Source organism: Salmo trutta, chromosome 27, assembly GCF_901001165.1.
Source record: "Salmo trutta chromosome 27, fSalTru1.1, whole genome shotgun sequence".
In the NCBI taxonomy this organism is placed as follows: Eukaryota; Metazoa; Chordata; class Actinopteri; order Salmoniformes; family Salmonidae; genus Salmo; species Salmo trutta.
This window is the reverse complement of record NC_042983.1, coordinates 17,704,582-17,715,718: the sequence shown is the minus strand read 5'-3', so window position 1 is coordinate 17,715,718 and position 11,137 is coordinate 17,704,582.

Genomic DNA, 11,137 nt, shown 5'->3' with positions numbered 1-11,137 from the left:
GTATAATAGCCTATCTAATAGGCCATCTAATAGGCCCAATTAAATGAGGGATGCGCATGGTAGTTTGTTTGTTGTATGGCTACTTCGGGAATATGATCTCATCATGGCCAGAAAAGATGCAATGGTTATATGTATTATATGTTTATAAATGAAATAATGTCTTGGCTACTCGAGAAATGTGTCATTACAGTATTCGTAGCCTACAAACGTCAATGGAAAAGGTGAGTTCTACTGTTAGACTGCGCTTCAGATCTCATAGAGCAAAATACTTTAAACACCTGTAGCTTATCTATTTACTACTGTGAAGTGGGTCCAATTAAATAAGAGAATGGTCGAATGGTAGCCTATTCTAACTTGTTGTAGGCCTGTAGGATATTTCGCCAGTATGAAACCATCTCAGTCAGAAAAGGTGAGGAATTTATTCTGCAAAGATCATGGAAGTTAAATAAATAATCGGAAATAGATTTCTAATTATTTTAGAATGCAAAGATAAAATAAATCGATTTTTCACTCTTCTCCCTAACAGAAAATTATTGCATATTGTTATTATATTTAGCTACCGGTGTTTTTTATATGAATAAGTCATCATATATTCCCAATTGGCTACTTTTGCCTTCCTGCATTGCAATACTTCAACCACTAGAAACTGCATACGCATGTTCTAAAGTTTGCGGGAGGATAAGCACATTCTCATGTCAAGTTCAGTTTTTAGAAATGCCAACTTTTGCGTGAAAACTGGCACATGCATATTTTGTGTGTATGCAACGTTTATAAATGGGACCCCAGACCCATCCTGAGACTGTGCGTGCATAGAAATGTAAATCCGTTTAACTTAAATTATTATGATATTTTGCATTTGGTTTGGTTAGGCCTACATAAGACAGAAGGTTACTTAAGGCAAAAAGGAAAGGATGGTGGTTGTTCGGGTGTATAACGTGAATGTCTAGCAATCCAACGTTGATCTTACACTCTTAGATGAAAAGGTGGTATCTAGAACCTAGAAGGGTTCATCGGCTGCCCCATATGAGAACCCTTTGAAGAACCCTTTTTGGTTCCAGGTAGAACTATTTTTGGGTCCATGTACATAGAACTCTTTCCACAGAGGGTTCTACATGGAACCCAAAGGGTTCTCCCATGGGGCCAGCCAAAGAACCCTTTTGGAACCCTTTTTACTAAGAGTGTAGGTAATAAGCTGCAGTCAGGTGGTCATTACCAGGTAATGATGAGGTCTTAACTATGACCAATAGGCTACATAATAGCACATAATATAGTGGTCACAGTTATGACCAACTGGTCTTATGTTGATCAGAAAAAGACGTCATATTCTGGTCAGTAAAAATATGTTTGAAAAAAGTAATTTTTCAACCAGTTTTCGACCAGAATAAGTCATTTCTTCCAGGTTTTGCCCACTGGGATGTTATTTATTTTATTTCCATGATCATTAAGGAATAAATTCCTCACCTTTTCTGTAAAGGTTTCATGCTCACGAGGTAGCCTATAGGCCTACAACAATTTAAATACCATTTATTCCTGTCTCTCGTTTAATTGGAACCACTTCATAGCAGTAAATATATAAGCTTTTCAAGTATTTTGCTCTATGTGTCACGGATCCCCCTGGTACTGCTGCTCATTCCGTTCACCAGCTCCGGAGGTCTACTTCACCGGCCTTCTAGGCGTCACTGAACTGGACTCATTACCACCAACCCCAGACTGTCCTGTCTCATTACGCACACCTGGTTCCCATTCCCCCTGATTAGTATGTGTATATATGTGCCCTCTGTTCCCCATTGTCCTAGTCGGTTATTGTTACCATGTCCGTTGGTCTTGTGAGCACCTGTGCTGTTGTATTGGCTTCCATGCTACGTGTTATTGTGCACTTGTTTTACGGGTTTCGTCCCATGTATTATTTAGAAGTTTACACCTCGCTCTTTTGTTTGGGTGGAGAAAATAAAAACCCCTATAACGTATTCCTGCGCTTGTCTCCGATCATTATACAGCGTGACAGAATAACCAACCTCCCTAAATGGAGACAGCGGGAAAGACCGAGCTGTCGACCATCGTAGAGACAGTCCAGCATCAAGAGGACTGTCTCTCCAGACTCGGCAGCACCATGGACAGCGTGCTGGCAACCATCCTGCGTTTGGAGGGAAATGTGCAGTCACTCCAGTCTCCAGCACTGGTTCCCGCTTAAGCCCCCATACCACTACCTGTCTCCGTCCCATCTGAGCCGGTCCGCAGAATACCCCTGTCCCTCCCGGAGCGCTTTAACGGTGTGCCAGCGAAATGCAAGGGATTCCTTCTGCAATGCGACCTGTACCTCGATCGCTACACTGAGGCTGTCTTCGGGAGAGACAAGGTTGCCACCGCCATCTCGGAACTGACCGGACGGGCCCTGGATTGGGGTGCCACAGTCTAGGAAACAGGCGGCCCGAGGTCGAGTCCTACGAGCGCTGCACCCTCATCTTCCGCTCTGTGTTTGATCATCCTGTGGAGGGCAGAGAGGAGGGTGAGTGCCTACTCCAACTACGCCAGGGATCTAGGACCGCCTCGGAGATCGCTATGCAGTTCCGGACCATCGCGGCCTCCACCGGATGGAACGAGTCGGCTCTGGTCACCGTGTTCCGCAGCGGACTGCGGGAGGAGGTACAGATGGAGTTAGGTTGTCATCACGGTAGGCTATCACTCGACCAGCTCATCAGCATGGCGATTCGTTTGAACAACCTCCTGCGGTCTCGACGAAGACCTGCGCGGAATCCGGAGCCCATGGCTACACCTGCACCGTGGCCAGAGCCGATGGAGGTGGGCTCGTTTGCCCAAGGCAGAGTGTAGGAGAAGGAGGAATCTGGGCCTCTGCTCCTATTGTGGAGAAAGGGGTCATTTCTCCCTGACCTGCCCTCTATCCACTAATAGACGAGGAGGTGACAAGCTAGGGAATTCTCCTGCTCCAACCCAGGTAGGATGCAAGATCTCCCCTCCTTTTCTGTCAACCCAACCAGTGTGTTTTCCCATAAAATTCTCTGAATAAAGCCACCGTTAAGTTCAGCTATCCTTTACCCCTCATCCCAACCATCATCGAACAATTGCACGGGGCGCAGTACTTCACGAAACTGGACTTGAGGAGCGCCTACAATCTGGTGTGCATTCGTGCAGGCGATAAATGGAAAACTGCCTTTTCCACGACCACGGGCCATTACGAGTATCTGTTAATGCCTTTTGGCCTGTCTAATGCTCCTTCAGTCTTCCAGGCCTTTATTAACAAAGTGCTTCGGGACATGCTGGGACGGGGCATAGTGGTTTATATAGATGACATTTTGGTCTATTCTACCATGGCACCCAACATGTCTTGTTAGTCAGGTCTGTGCTGGGAAGACTGTTGGGGCATGATCTATATGTTAAACAAGAGAAGTGTTTGTTTTTCCAGCGGTCTGTGTTCTTTTTGGGCTACCTCATATCCTAGGAGGGAGTGGAGATGGAGGAGCAACTCGTCAGCGCAGTCAGGTCATGGCCCATCCCCAACTCCGTGAAAGTAGTCCAGCGATTCGTGGGGTTCGCCAACTATTTCCGGAGGTTCATCCGAGGCTTCAGTATGGTGGTCGCACTTCTTATCTCCCTGCTGAGAGGAGGTCCCCAGCGGCTTCGTTGGACGGCGGAGGCGGAGAGGGCGTTCAAGACACTGAAGGTACGCTTCCCCACTGCTCCCGTGCTGGCACATCTCGACCCCGCACGTCCCTTCATTGTCGAGGTGGATGCCTCCAAAGTAGGAGTCGGGGCAGTGCTGGCTCAGCACACCGGAACCCCTCCAAAGCTGCGGCCCTGTGCCTTTTACTCCAAGCAGCTGAGCCCTGCCCAGAGGAACTACGACATCGGGGACGGGGAACTCTTAGTGGTCAAGAAGGTTTTGAAGGCTTGGAGGCACTGGCTGGAGCGGTCCAAACACCCTTTCCTGGTGTGGACGGACCACTGCAACCTGGAGTACATCAGGGCAGCGAAGAGTCTAAACCCGAGACAAGCCAGGTGGGCTCTATTCTTCGCAAGGTTCCAATTCCCGCTTTCTTATAGGCAAGGCTCGAAGAACGTGAAGGCCGACGCCCTATCTCGCCTCAATGACGCATAGGAGAGGGAGGGAGAGGAGACCCTCATCATCCCTCCGTCCCGTATCATTGCGCCAGTGGTGTGGGACGTGGACGCCGACATACGGCAGGCCCTGCGCACGGAACCCGCACCTGCACAGTGCCTGGAGAACCGCGCCTACGTGCCCATGGGTGTGCGGGACCGCCTCCTTGCCTGGGCGCACACGGCGCACACATGCCTGACTGAGAAGTACTGGTGGCCCACCTTGGCTAGGGACGCCCGGGTTTACTTCTCTTCCTGCTCCATCTGTGCCCAGTCAAAGACACCCAGACATTTCCCTTATGGAAAGATCCTTCTCCTGCCGGTTCCACAACGACCCTGGTCTCACCTCTCGATGGATTTTGTCACTGACCTTCCCCCCTCCCAGGGAAACATCACCGTTCTCGTCGTTGTGGACCAGTTTTGCAAAGCATGTTGCCTTCTTTCTTATGCCTGGGCTCCCATCGGCCATGCAAACCGCAAAGGCTCTTTTAACGCACATCTTCCGGCACTACGGGATCCCGGAGGACATTGTGTCAGATCGTGGCCCTCAGTTCACCTCACGCATATGGAAAGCGTTCACGGAATGCCCGGGGGTCGCGGTCAGTCTCACCTCCGGGTACCGTCCTCAAGCTAATGGGCAGGTGGAGAGGGTCTATCAGGAAGCAGGCAGGTTCCTGAGATGTTACTGTCAGGACCGGCCGGGGGAGTGGGCGGATTTTCTACCTTGGGCTGAGTACGTGCAGAATTCCCTCCGACACTCCTCCACGAACTTCACTCCTTTCCCGTGCATGTTGGGGTATCAGCCGGCCCTGGCACCTTGGCATCCGAGCCAGAATGAAGCTCCTGCGGTGGACGAGTGGTTTCGGCGCGCTGAGGAGACTTGGAACGCTGTGCCCACTCGTCTCCAGCAGGCTGTGCATCGGCACAAGGAACAGGCTGACCACCGCAGTGAGGTGCCTGTCTTCTCTCCAGGAGACCAGGTCTGGCTCTCCACCTGGAACCTATGCCTCCGCCAGCCCTGCTGGAAGCTGAGCCCGCGGTTTGTTGGGCCTATTCAAGTCCAGAGGAGGGTTAATGAGGTAACGTACTGTTTGCAACTCCCTGCTGATTACCGCATTAACCTCTCTAGGGTATGTGGGACAAAATCGTCCCACCTAGTCAACAGCCAGTGGAATCGAGTGGCGCAATATTCAAATACCTTAGAAATGCTATTACTTCAATTTCTCAAACATATGACTATTTTACACCATTTTAAAGACAAGACTCTCGTTAATCTAACCACATTGTCCGATTTCAAAAAGGCTTTACAACGAAAGCAAAATATTAGATTATGTCAGGAGAGTACCCAGCCAGAAATAATCACACACCCATTTTTCAAGCTAGCATATAATATCACAAAAACCAAAACCACAGCTAAATGCAGCACTAACCTTTGATGATCTTCATCAGATGACACTCCTAGGACATTATGTTATACAATACATGGATGTTTTGTTCAATCAAGTTCATATTTATATCAAAAACCAGCTTTTTACATTAGCATGTGATGTTCAGAACTAGCAAACATACCGAAAACTTCCGGTGAATTTACTAAATTACTCATGATAAACGTTCACAAAAAACATAACAATTATTTTAAGAATTATAGATACAGAACTCCTTTATGCAATCGCGGTGTCAGATTTTAAAATAGCTTTTCGGCAAAAGCACATTTTGCAATCTGAGTAGATAGCTCGCCATCACGGGCAAGCTAATTTGACACCCACCAAGTTTGGCACTCACCAAACTCAGATTTACTATAAGAAAAATTGGATTACCTTTGCTGTTCTTCGTCAGATTGCACTCCCAGGACTTCTACTTCATCCACAAATGTTGTTTTGGTTCAAAACAATCCATAGTTATGTTCAAATATCCTCTGTTTTGTTCTTGCGTTCAAGACACTATCCGAACGGTGACGCGCGGACGCGTATCGTGACAAAACATTTCAAAATATTCCATTACCGTACTTCGAAGCATGTCAAACGCTGTTTAAAATCATATTTTTTTCGATTTTTCTCGTAAAATAGCGATAATATTCCGACCGGGAGACGTCTTTTTCGTTCAAAGACTGAAAATGTAAAATGGCCTCTTCACGTGCATGCCCGTCTCATTGTTCTTAGATCGACCACTATCCAAATGCGCTACTGTTTTTCAGGCAGGGGCTGCAAAGTCATCATTCAACGTTCTGGCGCCTTCTGAGAGCCTATGGGAGCCTTAGAAAGTGTCACGTTACAGCAGAGATCCTCTGTTTTTGATAAAGAGAGTATAGAAGGCCAAAAAATGGTCAGAGAGGGCACTTCCTGTACAGAATCTTCTCAGGTTTTGGCCTGCCATATGAGTTCTGTTATACTCACAGACACCATTCAAACAGTTTTAGAAACTTTAGGGTATTTTCTATCCAAATCAAACAATTATATGCATATTCTAGTTTCTGGGCAGTAGTAATAACCAGATTAAATCGGGTACGTTTTTTATCCGGATGTGAAAATACTGCCCCCTACCCTAGAGAGGTTAACCGACTTTTCACCAGGCCAGTGGTGCCTGGTCCCCTCGCTAAGGCTGGACCCAGTGACGCCCCGCCTCCTCCTCTGGACATCGAGGGAGGTCCGGCGTACTCGGTCCGTGAAGTCCTGGATTCGAGGCGTCGGGCAGGGCGTCTCCAGTACCTCATTGACTGGGAGGGGTATGGCCCAGAGGAGCGGTGCTGGGTTCCTGCAGTGGACATTTTGGACGCTTCGCTGACCAGGGATTTTCACGGTCGGCACCATGACCGACCCGCACCGCGTATTAATTGAGTGTATGTAAACTTCTGACCCACTGGGAATGTGATGAAAGAAACAAAAGCTGAAATAAATCATTCTCTACTATTATCCTGACATTTCACATTCTTAAAATAAAGTGGGGATCCTAACTGGCCTAAGACAGGGAATTTTTACTAGGATTAAATGCCAGGAATTGTGAAAAACTGAGTTTAAATGTATTTGGCTAAGGTGTATGTAAACTTCCAACTTCAACTATATATATTACCTCAATTACCTCAACTAACCTGTTCCCCCTGTGGCGTACAGCAGGTCAGCCACCAGGGGGAGACTCATCGATGCCTGGTGACAGACGGAGTACACAGTTGAAGTTGGAAGTTTACATACACTTAGGTTGGAGTCATTAAAACTCGTTTTTCAACCTCTCCACAAATTTCTTGTTAACAAACTATAGTTTTGGCAAGTCGGTTAGGACATCTACTGCATGACACAAGTAATTTTTCCAACAATTGTTTACAGACAGATTATTTCACTTATAATTCACTGTATCACAATTCCAGTGGGTCAGAAGTTTACATACACTAAGTTGACTGTGCCTTTAAACAGCTTGGAAAATTCCAGAAAATGATGTCATGGCTTTAGAAGCTTCTGATAGGCTAATTGACATAATTTGAGTCAATTGGAGATGTACCTGTGGATGTATTTCAAGGCCTACCTTCAAACTTAATGCCTCTTTGCTTGACATCATGGGAAAATCAAAAGAAATCAGCCAAGACCTCAGAAAACAAATTGCAGTGTTGTTTCCTCCTGGGAAGCAATTTCCAAATGATATTTTTTTGATGCTCTTTTATTTTTTACTTTAGTTTATTAGTAAATATTTTGCTTAAGCTTAACTTAACTGCATTGTTGGTTAAGGGCTTGTAAGTAAGCCAAGATGTTTTTTATCTGCTGCGAATCAGTGTGATGCCAGCTGGTGCCCCAGTGTATGTGAAACGTATCTGCTTTGTCCTACTTCTCCCTTTAATCCCTCTCTTGTCTGTAGGAATTTTGTCCTGTCTACAGTCAGCTCGAGGGTGGTACATGTGAATACACAGGGCGGCGTGACGAAACCGCTGCTGCGAAAGCATTGCAAGGCACTGCATGCTGTGGCCTGTCACCCCCAGCAACCAGTTGTTGCCTTGGGCAGCCACAGTGGCATCCTGAAGGTGTGGGACTATGAGCGCAAGGTGTCCATCTGCAGCAGGGTCTTTGAGAAGGAGAGGCAGATTCAGTGCGTCGCCTATGACCACCAAGGTGACCCAGCAAGCCAGAGTCTTTTGTCAGTTTAATTTCCTATAAGTAAAACTATGCATACGTAGAAAGATCTCACATTGATATTCTCACATTTGAGTTGTGGTATACGGAGAACTCCCCTTAAAAACATTCTCTGTCTGTTTGTGTGAGTTGGCTCAGCTTTGACCAGGCTATCGTGTCAGTGAACAGGATTATACTTGGCGGTTGGATTTGCAAGTGGAGCTGTACATGTACTGGATGCTTGCACATTGCAGAGTGAGGCAGAGGAGCGACTCAACTACAGCCAAGACTGCATCACTCACATTACCTTCTCTCCAGACTCCCTCTACCTGGCCACAGCAGTGAGCAGACACTGTGGTTCTGGCATTGGGATTGGAAAGTAACAGGTTTGAGCCCTCTACCTTGACGCATTATAATCAAACTGAAGCTAACAAATTGCATGTTTCCCTTGTGTTTTGTTGCTACTGTCAGGATGCTGGAAAAGCGGTGATGGTGTTTGGCTTGTACACTGGTAGGAGCGTGCAGTGCTGGAAGTACCTGGTGAGGCATCACTCTCACTATAAGCCCATCAGGGACTTGCTATTTGGGGTGTACCTGGACAGCATCCAACCCAGACTATTCTCCCTGGGCATGGACCAGACCCTCACACTTAGTAGGGCTCTGGTTTACTTACATGCAGTGGTTCTTTACTTGCTGAACCACTAGGCATGCTGAATCACATTGGATGACTTTGACTTGGTGTGTTGTGGTGATTGATTAGGTGGAGTATGACCTGGAGAGCAGCAATAAGAATGAGCTGCTGATCCTGATCCTGAGTGCATTGAGCAGAGCGCCGGGCCCACCTGTATGGCTTGTTGCACCACCTCACTGCAGAGGATTTCCTACTTACTGCCTCTGGACTCTACAAAATGAAGCTTTTCAACAGCATCACCAAGATATGCAGGTCAGCACCCAAATAACAGTCTAAAAATACAATTGGTCCTCTTATTTCACGGTATCTGTCATTGGGGTGTAGTATGAAGGCAACAAATGAAGGATCATGACCCTAGCTCTCATTAAATGGCATACATTACAAAAGACAAGGTAAGTGTTGATTCACGCCAAATCGTATCAAACTACCTCCTCAGTCAGACCAAATATGTATGAAAGTCTTTATTTTAGGGGCCAGACTTGTGTATTTCTTGCCTAATGAAGAGATACTGGTTTCATTGTCACTTGTCATAATGTCATTGTTCTTTTTCAAGGTGGATCTCGAGATTCTGCCCATTGATGGGAACCCCCAAGTCCTCTGCTCTGATTTGCCACCCAACAGGGGTATCTGCTATGGCCTGATCCAATGATGTTCTATGTCTTCACTGCTGGGGATCTGACTGAAGTCCTCTCATGGGAGATTAGTTTAAAGTGAGTAGACCGTTGAGTTATCCTGTTGAACATATACTGAATCGTTGTCTCTTGTGTGTTTAGTGCATTAGAAACAGAACTCTTTAGAGTATGTCAAACTGATATCTTTACCATGTAACCATCAATCTTCATAACAGTATAGAGTGGGTACATCAGTTACAACTGTACAATACTGGTGCGTTTGTTCTGACACCTTTTTCTATTACTGTCAGCTGCGTAAACAAGGCATTAACTCCATGGAGATCCGACAGGTGTCCACCCGAATCCCACTAGCAAAGGTCCCCTTTATCATGAGGGCTCTGGGCCTCTTCCCCATTGAGCAAGAGGTACAAAGTCCTTAATGAGGACTAATGCGATGACTAGGCTAATGTGGGACACTATTGATTTTATCTATTACTTTGATAATTTTCTGTTTTCGTTCCTCATTTTGTTATACTTTTGAGTTATAACAATGAGTTAGGTTCAGTATAGAAATAATGTTTGTTGATCATGACTCTCTCCAGCTGGAGGACATGCAGAACGAAGTAAAGTTCAGCAGGTATGCTGAGACTGTGAAATATGTGACCGACATAGACCTGGAGGAGTTCATTAAGGTGTACGTCAACCAGCAGCCAGCGTTTGGTATCTCCAGGAAGTAGTTGCTTCACACTTTCCAGGTCCTGGGTGATGAGAGCATGTATTGAACAGGGACGAGCTGCTGGAACTCTTCCAGGACAGAGATGTGCTAGGCTAGCTGCCTGTTAATCTGCATCTTCTTAGTCTCCACACATCTGTTTGCCCTGCCTGTATATTTCTATGCAGTTTAGTGTCGGTATATACAATTTGCTAACCTTATGTCTTTATGTTCCCTTGTTCTGAGGCAGCGCTGGTATTTCATTCTAATAATACGTCAACTCTCTTTTTGCCTCAGCGGAATACATCACTGAGGACAAGCTGGCAGAATTTTTCACCACACTGGTTGAACTGAATCCAGAGGGGGAGATCTGAGCTGGAAGCCATTGAATGTGATGGTATGTATCACCATGTTGCGCTCAAAGTAGTGTCTGAAAAATGTGATAATGAGACTGAGACTACACAGATAGTCCACCATTAAAAGTGTGTGTGTGTGTGGAACCGATTCAGAAGACATGCTGGATTGTGAGATCCTGGAGGAGATTTCCATGGAAACATTTTCTAATGATTTCCTGGGGATTGTTCCCTCCTCCCAAGAGGGAATGTTGTCCCCCTCAGGGTCAGAAGTTGAATAGAAATTACATGTTTTTCTTTTGGAAAAGTTATTTATCAATTTACTTTAAAAACAGCTCATTTTCATTTCCATCGTTTATACACATAAGCATAAAACAGCATTCGAGTATTACATTTCAATTTGTTAAAAATCTATCTTCAGAGCTCGTGCTGCTAGGTGACCTAAACTGGGACATGCTTAACACCCCGGCCATCCTACATTCTAAGCTTGATGCCCTCAATCTCAGACAAATGATCACTGAACCTACCAGGTACAACCCCAAATCCGTAAACACGGGCACACATAG